Source organism: Sus scrofa, chromosome 16, assembly GCF_054392235.1.
Source record: "Sus scrofa isolate SSC_HxYL_T2T_F1_AM1 chromosome 16, Sscrofa_HxYL_maternal_Yorkshire_Landrace_v2.0, whole genome shotgun sequence".
In the NCBI taxonomy this organism is placed as follows: Eukaryota; Metazoa; Chordata; class Mammalia; order Artiodactyla; family Suidae; genus Sus; species Sus scrofa.
In genome coordinates, this window is record NC_139398.1 from 69,018,512 (window position 1) to 69,035,935 (window position 17,424).

Genomic DNA, 17,424 nt, shown 5'->3' on the forward strand with positions numbered 1-17,424 from the left:
CTGCTCTAAAGGATGCATTCATGGTGCATTGCAATTCTTAAAAACACATTTCCTCAGTGTTTCCTGGAAGGCAATCCTCAAGAGCCTCAAGTTAAAAAGCAATTTGGTTTTTCTTCCTGAAGTTCATATGCACGTTCTAACCTTAGGGGTGTGGATAAGACAGTTTAAACAACATTTGGCGGTCTCAGGAATTGAAGAATGACATACATAAGACGGTGCTTCTGATATAATTTCACCTTGTCACACTTACTTGAAATGGTGATTATTTCAGTTAGGAGTACTTTGAAGAACAACTTCCACAATGATAAATCTCCAAAAATGTAGGATGAGAACATGTGGGGAAAAAAAAATAAGAAATAAGCCATGCTCAAGATCCATCCCATTAAACAGAGGGGTGGGGGGGTGGGGAGGAGAAAAAAAAAAAAAGAAGAAGAAAACATTTTTGGTTGAGGTAAGGAAGTTTTTTTTGTTTTTTTTTAAACAAAAACATGAGACCAAAAATAAAAGTCTTCTTATGTCTTTATAAGCAAAGGTCAAAAACAAAATCTATTTTACTTCACTGCTTTCATAGCTTTAATTGCGCTATTTTAGCATTTGCTTACTGGAGTTATAAGTAATAGTCAGTCACTTTGCAAATGGCACCCTGCCACTCACCTCACCCTTCCCACCTACAGTAGCCCATTCCTGCCCCCCTGCCTGGCATTCCATAGTCCAGTGCACAGCCATGGGGCAGGCTTGGTCATCTGCTCTGCAGGATGATTTGAGTTTATTTTCCAACACACACCTTTAAACATCTAAAACACCATTTGTTTCAAAGCGTATAGAACTCCTTACACTTCTTCCTAACGTTACATCCAGTGGTTAAGAAAAAAGTCTGATAATAACTCCCAATCTCTTCCAGACTTCCTATGTCAAGTCAAACAAATACTGGGGCGGGGGCAGGGGGGCAATGTTCAGGTTTCAGTTTTCAGGTTCTCCACATTGACAGCAAAAAGAAACGATATGGCTGTGGGTTTTTTTGTTTGTTTGTTGTTTTTGGTCTTTTTTTTCTTGTTTTCTTGGCAGCCTCCTCTGGACTGTGAGAAGTGATGATTGATCATTTTTCCACACTCATCCACGGCCCTCTCTGTGGCCACATGTAAATGTGCCAATGGATAATTAAGCAACAGACACATCCAATAAATATAATAAATAAATTTGATTTTTTTTCCCCTTAGTAATTGGTTTCATCTGACTGAGTCTGATTATGTGCGGGGATATATAAATAGGATTAGAGAAGAGAAAAATTAGATGCTAGGTCACACAAATTGCAGAGCCCTAACCACTGTGAAATGTTTTTATAATAATTATATTATTATTCTTAAGGTTAGAACAGCAATTGGTGTCTTCTCAAGAAGTTCAGGTGAGGCTCAAAATAAAACTTGGGGTGTGATTATTACCGTGAGGAAACAGTAGTCAGAACCAGAATACATTTTCCTCTGGTCTGCATCCTCTTTGCACAAACTCTCACTGCCTTTCCTTCATGTCTCCATTCAACCCATGCCAAACTCTGACCGGGGTCTCCAATTCCAGATGTCCCATCACACCAGAGTATATGAATACACATATGATGAGCATACAGAAGGCAGAGAAGGAGAATATGTTTGTATACAGTGATTGCCTGAGCAAACCCTAGCATAAAATTAAATCACTTTTCTAATACACACTCAAGTGACACAAAGAGCACAAGCTTTATCTTGTATTTAAAAAAAAAAAATGCCCACTTTATCCCCACTTGCTTTCTTAGACATCCTTTTGGCATCAAATTCTGCTCTTAGCAGATCACAGTACCTGGCCTGTCTTGAATAATCTAAAAACTGTTTATTGAAGGAATAAAAAAAAAAATCAAAGACTGAAATACACTTGTCCACGGCTTTAATTTGGCTATGTTCCTTCTAGGTAATAGGTAATACTTACTGAAGTGTATAGTATATAACCACATATACTCTTATATTTGAAATAGTTTAGAAAAATTGTCACAATTAAGACCATAAAGTCTGCTGCAGTACCTTCTTTGATAATAACTATGATTTTAGCTACATAGATACCACTGTTTGAATTAGTCATATACGTGGACATAGCTATCTTCTTTTAACAGTTCAAGTGCATTCTTAGAAATAATTTAAGAACCCCAATTTGACTATTCCTAACATTCAAAATGAAATTTTCAAGTGGCACTTTTTAAAAAATCTGTTATAAACATAGCAAGCAGCTTATACAATTTTGTGAATTTTTTTTTAATATTACGGGATTTTTTTAACCTTTGCCAAAATCATTTCTACTTAATGATGTATTTCTTTTTCCACATATACTCTTATTCCTCTCATTAAAGGAGGAGAAATGTCAAAACATTGAGTATCAGTAAAATCTTAAGTAATAATAAAAATGACATTTAAAAATAAGCCTTTTCCAAAATAATCCTGTATAGAATTAATTGTTCTCTCCAAAGATTTTTAAATCAGTATATTATTATCAATTTTATCTTCACCAAATTAATTATATTATCCAGCTTTAGTTTTTGCCTCCTAATGAGTAAATTGAAGACTGGGGAAACCATTAACCAAACAAACAAAAAATAACTTATTCTTTTGAACCAAATTCATAAATAATTACTTATTTAACAAGGTGTATAACTCCATTTTTTATGGCATAAAACAAACACTTTACCAAGTCCATATTAATAGAAATGTGTCATAAGAATGTCTGACACTGTTAAACAGCCTTAAACCTATTTAGCTAAATAATTTAGTCACCAGCACAATTAAATAAGACCGACTTTTAGAAAGCTGAGTCCTAAGCTTTTCTAGATCTGTATCATATTCCAGAAATCACAAACAAATGCAATGAAAGGAAAAACTAAACTGAGAACTCTGGCATCACACTGATATTAGAATAACCTGGGGCAGAACCAGATTAGGGACAGGAGAAATAATGAGACTTCTCAGGTATCTAAACTAGTATCAAGGAGAGCAGAGCCTCCTCTGAAAGAATTGTAGTCAAGGCCTGAGAAGTCCGAACTTCTAAAGAAACCATCTCTTTTCTCCCAAACCATGAGTTTTAGTTTCCTAAGGTGGATGCAGGATCTTTGGCACCCACCACTAAAATCCGGGCCATAAGTTAAGTTGAGCACTCAATCATTCCATTGGAAGCAAAGATCAATTCATATTGTCTGGCAGGGGTGGGGGGGACTTTGCTGGGCAAACTAAATTTTATTGTAAGATATTAACTGTATTATTCTGTCTCAATTTTATTCACTGAATTTACATGAAAAAGAGTTAAAACACCTGCTCTCTTTTTACCCACATTACTGCTGAAAAGCACATAACCATAGTTTTTGCCTGATAATTCTTTTTGTCTAAAAGGTTTGTAATTCTACTCTTTGGAGAGGTGGATCAAGTCTTTCAGCAAAAACGAGGGAACTTTATTTGCAAACTATTTCTCAAGGTGCTTCCTTTTTGACCACGAGGAATTCATAAAAAAGCCTCTAATATTTCAAGTTCAAAATCACATTGGAGCTTGCTATTTATTAAGTAGACTTGAGGCGGTGAGCAACATGAATTCTAGGGAAAAGATTTGATACCTCTTTAACTTCATCAAATCTTTTAGAAATATGAGCAGGATACTTGTGGCATAGCTAAAATAATTATGTTAAGCAGTGGTTAATCTTTGTTAGGCAGAGAAAACAATCCTGTTTTATAATCCTATAATTTACTGGTAGTACAAAGTCCTAAAGACTGTGAATGTTCCTTTTACAAAGGAAAATAGAAAATAGAAACCAGGAGTTTATATTTGGACAAAACTACTCTTTGCTCTTACTACCTATGACTCTTGAAAAATTACTGTTGGTTTCACACAATCTTAAATAGAATATCACCTAATTAGATCTCTATCACACTTTATGAAATGTTGCTAATCTTTCAATGAAGAATATGCCAAAAGGTAGCCATCCACTTCCCTCCCCAAAAAATGTTCTTACAACCTTCCCTGAAGATTGAGACTCTGTTGTATGTACTATGAGTACAGAATGGAAGATTTCTCCCTCTGAGTGTATCAGAGCTGTTAGAAACCAGTAAGTCAAAGAATAAAACTGTTGCTTCACATGAAATAATGAGAGACAAAAACATGTTTTTCACATAGTCCAGTTCAAGGTGGTAGCCTGATATAAGTTTTGCCTCTTTAAGTCTGACTTTCGGTTTAAGTTTGAGTTCCTAAGTGGAAAGGGATAAAAAAGGCCCTTGGCAATGACCTTGACCATATTTCACCAGAAATCACTTCTCAGAATTACTCTACACAGAATAGAAAACAATGGAAAAGCTCGCTAATACAGATTTTCCTTAAAAACACAGAAGTAGTTCAGAGCTCCTTTCAATTACACAATGAAAAAAAAAACAGTAATTACTTTCAAGAAACATTCAGTAGCTCTAGCATAATAAACACCTCATACATGCAGAGAAAACTCTACTCCTATCAATACAGGCAAATTTGATTGTCAAGTTCCATGAACCAACAGTTTCTTTCCACACTGCCTTCTCCTCCCAAACAAGTTATCCTCTCTTCACAATGTCACAATGCCATGCCTTTGGAAATGCTGAAATTCAACACAAACGCCAATTGAAAATGAACTACCTAATTTACCAACAAGTTCAGCAAAAGGATGGTATTATTTTAATACATAAACCTGAGATCAACACCAGGCACAGAAAGTTCAAAGGAACTTAGTTAAGATTGAATGGGAAACTTAACATCAATAGCAATAAGAAACCCACCAGTAAGCCACAAGCACCATACCACACAGAACCATACAAGAGTAATTACAAATCCAGCTGATTGAATAGTAATCTCCCCAGGCATTACACCCAAAACGTAGGTATGTTTAATAATTTAACACACACTCTCAGAGCTTTTTGTAAATTGCCAGGAAATTGAAGTAGAAAGAGGGGTGGGTGGGTGAAAACCAACCTCAGCAGAAAGGAATATGTTCCTTAAATCAATGGACTCTTGGTCTTCATAACTAGTGAAGAGGCTGAAATTGAGGCTAATGGTGATGTTTCATAAATAAATTTATCCTCTGAATATATTATGTAACAACCAGAAATATTGCCTCATGGGTCAAGTGAAATGAGTTCTTAGCCTGGTCAGTTATCTGTTTGTGCCCATGTGTGTAGAATATGTCAGAGAAATAATGCAGCTGCTCAGCATAGATTAAGGGCTTTCTAGTTTTGGTCCTAGAATGAGAAAACCATGATGTTTTTGAAGATTTGGGTTCTTAGGATCATAATTTACTACAGGAATTCTTTTTTCTCTGATATCCAGGCAAACAAATGCTTCAAAGACCACTGGGATCCGAAAGAATGGGAGTTAGGTTTTTCCCTCCAACTTGACCAAAATGGTTAATCCAAGGGTCCATAAAAATATTTTAAAGTAGCAGGATTGCTGTCTCCAGGGACCCAGGAGCAAGCTGAGTTTTCATTCTAAATAAAATGTCTTATTATCATCAGCAGACCACAAAAGAAGAAATAAGCTTTAGATCTTAGGAAGCTTGTCCACAATTTCAAGAAATGCTTTTGTCAACACACGTGACCCAGGACAGGTGAATCTGTGTGGTGTCTTTGGAGTAGGATTTCTTCTATAGAAAAGAGAGTCTGACTGGAGTTAATTTACAGTTCATTTTGTCCCTCAGTCTTAAAAGGCTGTACTGTTTTATGCTGTTCATCCAACAACAACTAAGTTTACATTAAGACAAAGTTGAGCAGTATTACTGCAAACATACTCTTTGCACATAGGTAATTGCTTTTCTATGATGTGGCAACCGCATAGCAGAGGCAGACTTCCTTAAAGAACAAGATTTTCCCTCTGTAAAATGCATGTGCATCAGAGTCTCCCTAAACTGGATATCCTCATCTGAGTTTAGAGTTCAGAGCTCTTCAGGATGCTAACACACATACTGACACTGCAATCAGCTCTACCCCCAACTTCCCTCCTGCCCTTTAAGCTGCCATTATTTTAGCTCATTTTCCCATGGCTTAGCAGAAATTTTAACAGCTATACACTGATTTCTTTTTAAAATGCTGATTTGCCTATACTTACTGACCCTTCTGTTTTTCTACTGAACTGGAACTTATGGGAGTGGGGGGAAGAGCAAAATAAATGAAACACAGTAACAGCTAAGAACCCTCCAAAGAACTTAAATATGAATACATTAGAGAACTGTTGTGTGTTAATTTTTAAATAACATCTAAAACGGACCCTGGAAGCAAGAGTTATGGAGTCAGTTCCATTTTTTTTTTTTAAGAAAAGAGTTAGAGTTCAATTTGCATGCATTATGCTGGCTATTTAAAATAATTTTATTTCATGTGGATGGCAGAAACTGCCCTCCCCTTCCCCAATTGACAAGATGCCACTTGAAAAGATCTAAGAAAGGGCTGGTTTGGGGGTTAGACATTTCTGTACATGCCTTGCAATTTTGAATAAAACAATACCAGCAATCTCCCTCCTTCTCCATAGCCCTACATTTATTATTAAGTAAATTTAGCAATAGCTCAATCATTGAAGAACAGGATAGTATGTGATGTACTAAACCGCTTATATGTTTATGATCTTTGCAAGCAACATGAGTGGTGGTGTCTATTATTGCCTCCTGCAAATCTGCAGCAATGTGATGCAAAACAGCATTTTTAAGAAATTCTCTTTTGGAATGCAAATGATTCTTCCTCTAATTTTGAATATTTTAGCCAGCATGTACTATACAGTAGTCCTGGAATCACTGGCATCTGTCATGCTGTCAAAACTGAGTCAAAACGCATTGTAATCCTGGAGACCGATCACCTTAAACATCAATGCAACGTTAAAATGCATCCTAAAAAAAAAAAAAAAAAAATCCCTATAATTGCGATGAACATTAGAGAGAAACCGGCAGTCCTTCTGCAGGGAAATAACAGTCTGCTCTACCAATCTTTCCCCTCCCCCTTGAAACTCATGCAACTAATGATGACCTCCCGAAGTGCCGAATTTAAATGTTCCAGCATTCATCTGAGGATGAAGGAGGAAAAAAATACATAGAAAACCACGAAACAAGTTGCAAACTGCACAAACAAGGAGAGAGAGAAAGGGAACTGCAGGCTGATTCAGGAGCGATTGCGGAATGAGGAGCAACAGAAAGGAAACAAGGAAGAAAGAAAAGGGGGGGAAAAAGCCTTAAGCATTAAAGAGTAAGAAGTGAAAAACATTTACCAGCGGCTCGGTCAGTAGCTTCGCTCCCTGACACCATCTACATAGAGAGATAACTTAGCCTAGAGTCTTCGGTCCCAGCTCGCTCTGGAGCAAAATTCCTTCACTTCGAGGGGGCAACACACACCCTCAAGAAAGAGAGAGAGGGAAAGAAGGGGAAAAATAATCCCAAAGACCAAATCAGGCTTTCCCCCTCCTCCCTCTTACCCGCCCCCCGGACTCCCCAAACGGTGCTCGCTTCTGCACAGTTCTGCCGGCTGTGCCGCGGAGCTGCTGCCAACGCTGCCGATGCTGCTGCCGCGGCGGCTGCTGCTGCTGGTGCTGCTGCTACTTCGGAAACGATTAGGAGGAGGACGCCCAAGCGCGACCTGAGCCTGCGAGCCACCCAGGACCAATGTGCAACCTGCTCTGGAATCAAACCCATAACACACGCACGCACACCCAGTGTCTCCTGCACTGGAGCTCTTGCGCGCACACACGCGCCCGCCCGCGCGCCACACACACACAGACACACACACACACACACACGCGCGCGCGCACGCGCACACACACAAACACACACACATATACACACACCCCGAGCTCCGCGCACCTCCCGCCCGCCAGCGCAGCCCCTGAATGGGGAGTGAGAGCCAATCCCCGGGCCCGAGTAAGCGCACAGGCCGAGGCCGCTGGGGCTGGGTGGTGGCGCTGGGGCTGCAGCTGTTGGGGTGCGGGATATGGGACAAGGAGGGGATTAAGGCTGCGAAAGAGGGGACCTAGGGAGAACGTGCACCCCTTTGTCTGCAGAGAGACCCCCCTCCCCCCAAACCGGGCGTTTCCAAGACTAGACACAGCGCGCGAACTGCGGGCGGTGCAGAGTTCAGTTCAGCTCTGGGGTTGGCCGGGGGAGGCTACTCCCCTGGCTGAATGCACCGAGGTTCCAGCTCCGTGAAACCCAAGGCACCGCAGCTGCACCCAGGTCCCTGCACGCAGGGGAGCACAACAAGCTGGCGGACCGTGAGGACGACCCCAGCTTGCCTTGGAGTGCGAGTGTGCCCGCTGCCCGGCTGCAACCTGAGGTCGCGCCTTCCAGGCTTGAGAACGCAGAGGCGACCAGAGCCGAGCTCGGTGTTTCCAGAGTGAAGGCAGAGGTTCCAGAACCTTTAGCCCCTGCAGACCTGCCTCACCTAGACTGCTCAGTGACCCTGAACCCGCCCAGGAGGGCGCCGTGCCTGGAAGCCAGGCTTCCAGACCTCAGAGGGGAGTTGCTTTTCATCTTTCCATAAAGGGAATTACAAAAGGAAGCAATTCCCGGCCCAGGAAAGGCTGATTCAGTTAGAGTAATTGACAGAAAATCCAGCAGGGCCTGGCCCTCCTAATAGTAACCGCTAACAGGTAACTGCTTACTTATCCTGCACAGGCTTTGTGCTATATGATGCCCATGACACACCTGATTTTATCCTGTCCAAACACTTTATGATTAACCCTAGAAGGAAACTGAGGCCCCAGAATATTTTACCAACTGCTAGTCAACAATAACCAATGCATCCGGATATCTGAACCTGCCATTTGACTCAAAATACTGGAGAGAGAAGGCAGTGCACTGATGAACTCCAGGCATTTCCAGCAGAGTAAAGGTCTGCTGGATGTGTGGATGATAACAGCCTCTGGCCTTCAAGCTGCACCTGGCCTGTCTTCAGCAATCTACAAATCTTTGAAAAACTGCCTGCCTGCAATTTGCTAATGTCCAAATACTAATAATATTCATAATACTCTTCTTTAGACTATGTACTCTGGGCTACCGTTTAAATTAAGCACTGTATACTTACCATCATAATCTTTAAAATAACCCTGGAAAGAAGTTGTTCTTACCACATGAGGAAACTGACACAGAAATGTCCTGTGATGTCCCCAAAGTGACAGGGCCAGAATGAGGAGGGTGTGGTTTGTTTACTTCCTAGGTCCATTTTTTTTTTTTTTTTTTTAGCTAAATTACATGTCTTCCTAGACTGCATCCTGAATAGCCAGCCATGAGGTGAGGGCATAGCGGTTACTTTTTATTTCATTCAACAAAACACTTATTGATTTCCTACCAAAATTCACTCATTCAAGAAATATTTACTAAGCATTTACTTCCTTCAAGGAAATGTCTTCAAGGTGACAGAGGATGACAAAGACATATCTTTGAACTCTTTGTGTTTAAAGTCTGACAGGAAAATTGTAATCGTATGCTTATGATGCTGATGCTGCGGGCTTACTAGGAATGAAGGTTCTTCCCTCCCCTCTTCATCTGGCAAACTCCTGTTTTTCAGCTTTCTACTCCAGTGTCACTTCTTCAGAGAAGCCATGTGTGGTCTCTTTGGCTAAGTCAAATCTCCCTTAGTAAAAGCTTTCAAGGCATTATGTCACTTTTCTTTTTAAAAGGTGCTGTATTTCCAGTTTTACGTTAGCGCTATGATTTAGCTAGTATACACTTTCCCATGCGCACAATAAGCTCCAAAGGGAATGTGTCTATTTTTATTTTCCATTAATCTCATGGTACCTGGCAGATGTTAAACTTGCTCTGGCTCTCTGTCTTTTACACATACACACAACACACACACACACATACACCTCTTGGAATTGAAATAATGCTCCTGAAGGATAGGAACTGTTTCTAAATCCATTGAACGGCCAAGTAAAGTGCGGCTGAGAGAGGTTAGATAGCTTGCCCAAGGTTACACATTTGGATAAGTGGCAGAGAAGGATTCCAACAGGTCTAGCTGGTCAAGTCCATGCACCTAACCCTCAGGCTCTCCTGCTTGGCCCATGTTATCCAGAACCAATCAGACCAAGCCAAAGTGGCCCGTGGGAAATACAGTAGACAGATTGCCGGCGATGATATTATGGGGGAATACAGAGATCATCCACTATTTTGGAACTGAAAAGGCATGTAACTGGAAACCAGTAACCCACCATTCATCACTTCCATCAAACACCTTGCTCAGAACTTTTCTCATTTTAACCTTAACAATTCTTCTGGCTCAGCACTGTTATTTCTATTTTTCAGATGAGGAAACTGAGGCTCCCCAACAAAAAGAAATCTGAGACTGTAAACTCCAAGTTGGGGAGGAGTGAGATATCTATTTTATTTTCCATATTATCCAATAGTATCTAGCAAACTTTAAACTCACTCTCTGTCCCCTCTCTTTCACACAGACACACAGACACACACACACACACACACATACACACACACAATCAAGCAACTTGCCTAATATCTTACAACTGGTAAGCTACAGACCTGGGATTTGAACCTGGATTTAGCTGACTTTAGAGTTATCAGGGAGACTGGGATTGGGGGGTCACTATGGGATTTGTAGCTTAACTGTGTTCTTAGGTCTGAGGATAAATCTGGGTCTACCAAGGGGAAGAGCCACTGTTGGTGCTTTACTTTCCCACTAATTCTTACAAGGAATTTGGGATTCAGAGGCTGAGAGTCACTTGACCCAGGTCACAGCCAGTATCCTCATGCAGTCAGGACAGGTTTTATACCTAGGCCTCTCTTGTGACCGACTTGTGATGCAGTGTCATGAGTGGCAGACAGAATCTGCAAGATTTTCAGAGGTTTCTGGCTAGGGGTGGGAGGTGGTACAGAGACCAGGGAAAAGGCTGCAGTGGACCAAGGGTAGCTTTGGCACCTCCCTTCTACCTGTTATCATTCCTTCTTGTTGCAGCTTTCTGCAGGTGCCTGTGTCCCTCTGCCTTTTCAAGGCCTCACCCTGAACTCAATGCCTCACTGCTTCCCGACAGCAGCAGCAGCAGCAGCTCCAAACCACAGGAAAGTAAACCTACATTTGTACAGTTCTGCTTCTGGCAGATTAGTGGGCATGGCGGTGACAAGGGGAGGCTTTGATGATGAACAGGAAGCTTTTGTTAAACACCTTTCCTTTTTTGGAGTATTACCTCTAAACGAGATACTGGTGTGTAGCCTTTTGCAGAGATTCGTAGCCTGAAAGAATTTGTACTATAAGGAGATGCTTAGATATGGAAAAAACCTCCATCCCACGCATTTTCTACCCTATCTGTGGTATTCATCTCTCTGCTCTGTCCTCTATGTGCACACAAAAAAACATCCACGAATTGTGTCCAGCTGTTTACATACCTCACAGCTGTAGACATATACATCCAGCTATAAATACACATGGGCCCTTGTCTGTGGTTATGTCTCCTGCAACTGTCTGGCTAGTAATTTTCCCTACACTGAAATATTATGAGTAAAGTGAGTGAGGGGTTGCTAAGAAAAAAGTTAAATATTAACCCTCTTTCATTCCCCCTTAAGAATAGATTTAGTCCCTGGAGAATGTTTCAGAAAGCAGAAAGCTCTCGGGGATTCTCAATAACCTATGTATCTATTAGACTGATTTTTCTCATGAGAGCAGTGGAATCTTGAACTCCTGATGAGAATAACCTGTTAAGAAAGTCATGAAAAGCAACCTTCAAGGAAAGCTGTGCTAAAAACTTGAAATGTTGATGGATGTTCTGTGATGACTTTCAGGAAATTTAAAGCGTTCTGAGGAGTCTCCTAAGGATCCTAATGTTGAATATTTTAATAGAGATGGGCAGAGTTATTATCCCCCATAGCAACTCTCGGAGGCAGGTACAGTCATGATCCCCATTTTATAGATGAGAAAACAGAGGCTTTCAAAGAACAAATCATTTACGGCAAAGTTATGCCACTAGTGAGTAAACGAGCTGGGATGCAAAGCCAGGTCTCTCTGATGCCATCACCTGTGAGGCAAACTGTGCATTTTCTTACCTTGAACTCCTGACACCCCTTTGGATGTGGAGCTGGATGAGGGAAGTGGTGGTAGGAGTGTAGGAGCTAATTTTCCCTTGGTGTGCACAACCCTTCGAATATACTACTGTCACTATACTCCTAGGAAACAAAACTCGCTTTTAATAACCCCTTGAAAGGAGCATTATTTAGTTTGACAATTTAGAAGTCTGATGTCTGTGGAACTTGGTGGGAGGAACCAATCAAAACAACTGTCTTTGGAGCAAAGGATTCTGAATCCCTCTTAACAGAACTTGATTCCTTTTCCTTTTAAATAGCAAAGCAGTTGTCCACCATTTCCCAGATCATTCATTCTTAAGAGATATTCTCCTCAATTTCCGAGACACCACTACAGAGGATATGCTGGAAAAGTGTGTCTTCCTAAAGACGAGCAATTTAGATGTAGAGATAAGTTTCGAGCATTTTAAAATCTCAATATCCATATTTGTTTCCAATATCTATAATCATCCATATGAAAATTCAGTAGATGCCATGATTTTCTGCTTTTGAGAGAGGTCTGAGGAAAGGCCCTCAGAATGTGATGCTATCCAACCAGAGTAATTTGGTGCCAAGTAGTTCAGCCATGCATCAGCATTTGCATTTTTGCACAGGGTACCTTGTAGAGAAAAGGGTAACTGACGACAGTCTTAGTTCTCTAACCTGATGGTAGAGATTGATGGTTGAGATTGTTTCTTGCACAGGAGTCACTCTTTGTTCCAGAAATCAGTCAGATAAAAGAAATGATGTCTGGGCAGCTTTCATAGATGTAACAGCATCTGAATTTAAATTCTGAAAATCCCTCAAACAATTGCTCAGAGCCTATGTATTTTAATTTTATGCAATATTCCAACAGGTCTGAATTTACAAGCCTGTGGGGAATTAGCAAACAAGAGGTAAACTGCTCTCGTTAGAAAATTAATAATAACAAGAAATAGAAACCGATAACCAGAGAATAAAGGAGGAAGTAAAACTTAAATTTTACATAAAAAACTTGAAAGGCTTAATGTTCAAGTAAGCCTCCAAATACCCACATTCCAACAGAACATTTGTGTATCTCAAATTATATGAAGGGCAATGACCCTGAACCCATATACTTAATTACTACTTGAAGCCAGAAAAATAAAGCCTATATTCCTCAGCTGATGAGTTCAGCCTTTCCCTGTTGTCACCCAGGAGTGTCACGTGCATTTCCTTTCCCGGATAAATGTGTTTCAAAGCATCTCATTAGAAGTGATACTAAGTGAAGTAGGTCAAAGCATTATATGATATCACTTATATGTGGAATCTAAAAAATAGCACAAATGAACTTATTTATAAAACAGAAACAGACTCACAGACAGAGAGAACAGACTTGTGGTTACCAAAGGAGAAAACGGGGGAAGGATAAATTAGGAGTTTGGGGATTAACAGATGCACACTACCATATATAAAATTGATAAAAACAAGAACCTATTGTATAGCACAGGCAACTATATTCGATATCTTGTAATAAACTCTAAGGGAAAAGAATAGAAAAAATAGACATTATATTATCCATATATCATCTATAAAAATAGATGATATATCTATAATATATATATCTATAATACATAATATTATGTATACATGTGTATATATAGCCCAATCACATTGCTGTACACCTGAAACTAACACAATAGTGTCAATTATATCTCAATTAAAAAGAAACCAACAACAACAAAGAAAGAAATGACTGCCTGGAGAGGTGTCTCAAGCAGGATTTGGACACCATATTCCTGGGATCTACATTGTTTTGGGTGCTATGGTTGATTAGTGATGGCTGCTACTGCGCAAACCCAGTATAGTACTGCACATGCCATGCATTTCCCAAACATAAAACCAATTCTCCCTTCTTAGATTTTGTCCCCTAAACTTCCTCCCCAACTAGGCTCTAGACAAAAATAATTATTCCCATACAACCATGCTTTCCATTGTCCCTGGATTTCATCCGTCTGCTCTTATTTTCACTTAATCTGGAGCACCATCTCTTCCTTCATCATTTCCATATACTAACTGCTCTTCAAATATCCCATTCAGGCGTCATCTCTTCCCCAAAGTCTTCCCTGAAAGCTCTGGCCAGAAATCCTCTCTCCTTTTGCTGAAGGTAACTCATTGTAGGTGAATATCATGTTCCCTTGATATTAAGTTATTCATGTTCCTGCCTTCTCTCGCCTCCTGGACAACAAATTTCTTGAATGCAATAACTCTGTCTGGATCATTTTTGAATCCATCACCATGTGTCACACAAAGACTTGCACTGAATCAAATGTATGCCATAGGAATATATAAATAAATGAATGGTGGATGCTCAATATTTGTTCAACGAATGACCATAAGATTGTCATTACTACTCTCCTGCTATGTCACAAAGAGATTGAGTCACATTTTGTAGGCTAAAGAAAAGGGCTAATGTTGGGGAATTTCTATGATTAGCTGGTTGCTAAGCGTATGGTGATAAAGTCCTAGATCTCGAGGGGCTCCCAGGCCAGTAGAGAAGACATGAAAGTAGATGCCTGGAACAGGTGACATGGATAGTTGACACTCAATAGGAATTTTTTGTATTGACTTCACTGGCAGATCAATAAAAAGCTGATAAGCAGAGTAGATGAGAGAATCTTATATAACATTTTAACACATTTAATGCCAAGGGGCATTATCATAAGGAAATATTTTGTGTCTGTCTGTATGGGGAAATGTGTGGATGTGTGTCTATATGCTTATGCTGTCTGGGATGCACAGAGTGAGAAGTGTGCAGAGATCCCCTCCAAATATCCTGAAATGTCTCCAAAAAAGGAAACCGATGATTCCCTTAAGACGAAAGAGAAACATCACTGAATAAATAATACCTTTCAAGAGGCTTAAAACATTGTAAAGAGCATTTTCACTGATTGGTAGAAATTCTTTTTGATTAATTAATTAGTTAATGTTTTCAAAGCACTTTCAAGATGAAAAACATTTGGTGAGGGCTACATAATTGCTATTTTCCCTCTGTACCTCAGTTTTCCACTTTACTAGGTTTGTTTTTCTCCCAGATTGCTCCCTGAGCCCACGTACCCTCACCGAGGCCTGGTGTGGAATACTTTTAGCGATGAGAGACAAAGAGATGGAATGCAAGGGAGTAGGAATGAGACAAAAGACCCTGAAAATACATTTTAAAATTATACGTGAAATATAATTATACAGAGAATGGTGAGAAGCATCTTGATGAAAACCAGCGATGTCCTCTACCAGGGAAATTCTATTTACTCCCTAGCAAAGAACCCCAAGTGCCTTGCACCATGACTGGATTAATGCCTATTTATAACAATAACTAATTGTTATAATAGAATAACAATAACTAATTTTTCTCAGTGCTCACCATATTCTAGGCATTGTTCAAGTACTTTGCATATACATATTAATAATCTCCTCAAAACAACTGTTTGGAGTATCTCTGTTACACACATTTTACAGATGGAGAAACCGAGGAAGAGAAAGGTTAAGTAGCTCAACCAAGGTCTTGAACAGCATATGACACACCTCAGCACTTGGCTATGATGCTAGCAGGAAGGAAAGGGGAAGAGGGGGAAGAACGGGGGGAAAAAAGGCAATAAAAGAAAGAAAAATCTAACAAAACCCTGCACTTGATGGTATCTGATGATGCACTGATAGATGAACACATAGCAAGTAAATAAGGCCAACATATTCTATTGGTGAAACTAATTCATATGGCAAAAATGATTTAGCTTCATTTCCAAAGAGAAGGTCTATCTTTAATACTCACAGGATCACCTGACATGCCCACAGAAGGCCCCTAAAATCATAATTACCATCAAATGACATGGCACCATGGTGAGCATGATGTCCTGGGTTATGAACCTCCAACTTCCCTTTGGCTAAAAGTAACTGTCATAAGCTTTCTTAAAAAGCATCTTGATAGGAATTCCCATTGTGGTGCAATGGGATTGCAGGTGTCCTGAGAGCACTGGGCCATAGGTTTGATCCCAGGCCTGGCGCAGTAGATTAAGGATCCAGGGTTGCTGCAGTTGTGGCTTAGGTCATTACTGGGGCTCAGATCTGATCTCTGGCCTGGGAACTGTATATGTGGGGTGGCCAAAAAAGAAAAAATAAAAGCATCTTGATACAGTGAAAGAGCAAGGGCTTCAGACGATAGCTTCAAATGATCTCAGCCCCATACTAGCTGTGTGACCCTGCTCCTTATTACCTCACATCTCTGAACTCTGAATCTCAAATCATCACATTGATAAAATGGAGGGGGGAAAAAAAGAAAAAAGAAAGCTTCTCTCCCATATTTGTTTTGAGCAGCATTTGTGTCCATATGGGGAAAGTAATTAGCAATGCCTAGATAGCAGTAGGTGCTGCGTAAAAAACAGTAATTCTAATAGTCTCTCTTCTTCCTCTCCTTCAAGCTCATGTGACCTGGTCTGTTGGAAGGCATATCAACAAATTCCCAAGCACCACACAGTTCTCCACATTTGTTTCCAATGTCTGGAGGCATCCTTAGGAAGACTTCATAGACACTATGATTTGCAGCAGATTCCAGGTAACAAACATGGTGAATGGAGCAGAGTAATGTCACTGAAACCCACTCTGTGGTTCAGCTGTGTCCCTGCCCCCCTCCAGTAATGACAAGGTCGATGAGATGAGTAAGATGTGCAGGCTCTGAAATGGACAAGTTTATTCTGAGAACTGGTATCCAGCACTGGGTGACTGGAATCTAGTAAGACAGGGGTGCACAATTCGCTGGTATTACTGGCCATAGCCTTCTCATTTGTGTTGGTGTCATTAATGAGGCCCTTTTCAGATGTGAGATATAAAGATGCTAAACACAGAGAGATGATGAAGGAATGTGGCCATGCACATCCCACCCTCTCCATCCCCCTGCTCAACCGTTTCAGGCAAGTTATGCCACCTCTTTAAATGGCAGCTTTTCTCATCAAAGACATGGTGACTAACACTTAATTAGGGTTGTTGTGAATAGAAAATGAGCAAATCCATGGCAAGGGCATGGAACACTGCCTTAGTGTTAGCAGTGGTACTGGAGGTGGTATAAGAGTCAGCCCTCTCCAGGAGAAAAGATGGTACTTGAAAACCTGTTCAAGGTGGGGCCAGAGCAGCCAAGAAGGAGCAGTGGGACAGCTGCAATAGCAAGGAAGATCTTTCTTACAGTGTGCCATTCTGTTAAGGGGCAGCAAAAAAAAAAAAAAAAAAAAAAAAAGGTTTAGAAGCTGCTCTCACTTGTATGTGCTTTCAAGAGGCTTCAGGAACCTTTGCTACTGTGGTCCCCTCGCACACTTGGCGTCCTAAGTGGCACAGGATACCGTGCGCCGGCTCAAGGAGAA

General features: G+C 40.4%; 1 protein-coding gene across 27 annotated transcripts in view; it reads right to left on the reverse strand.

The window, feature by feature from the left end:
* The window catches only part of TENM2 (teneurin transmembrane protein 2), a 1,290,011-nt gene extending 1,282,287 nt beyond the window's left edge, over positions 1 to 7,724 (reverse strand). For 20 of the 27 annotated variants that reach the window (XM_085001834.1, XM_085001827.1, XM_085001829.1 and 17 more), the window contains exon 1: positions 7,270 to 7,724. The gene's annotated coding sequence lies outside the window, so the exon portion shown is untranslated. Of the gene's footprint in view, positions 1 to 250; positions 311 to 7,269 lie in introns of all 27 variants that reach the window. The other 7 variants (XM_085001825.1, XM_085001822.1, XM_085001814.1 and 4 more) reach the window with 3 other exon arrangements.
* Between the last annotated feature and the right edge of the window lie 9,700 nt (positions 7,725 to 17,424).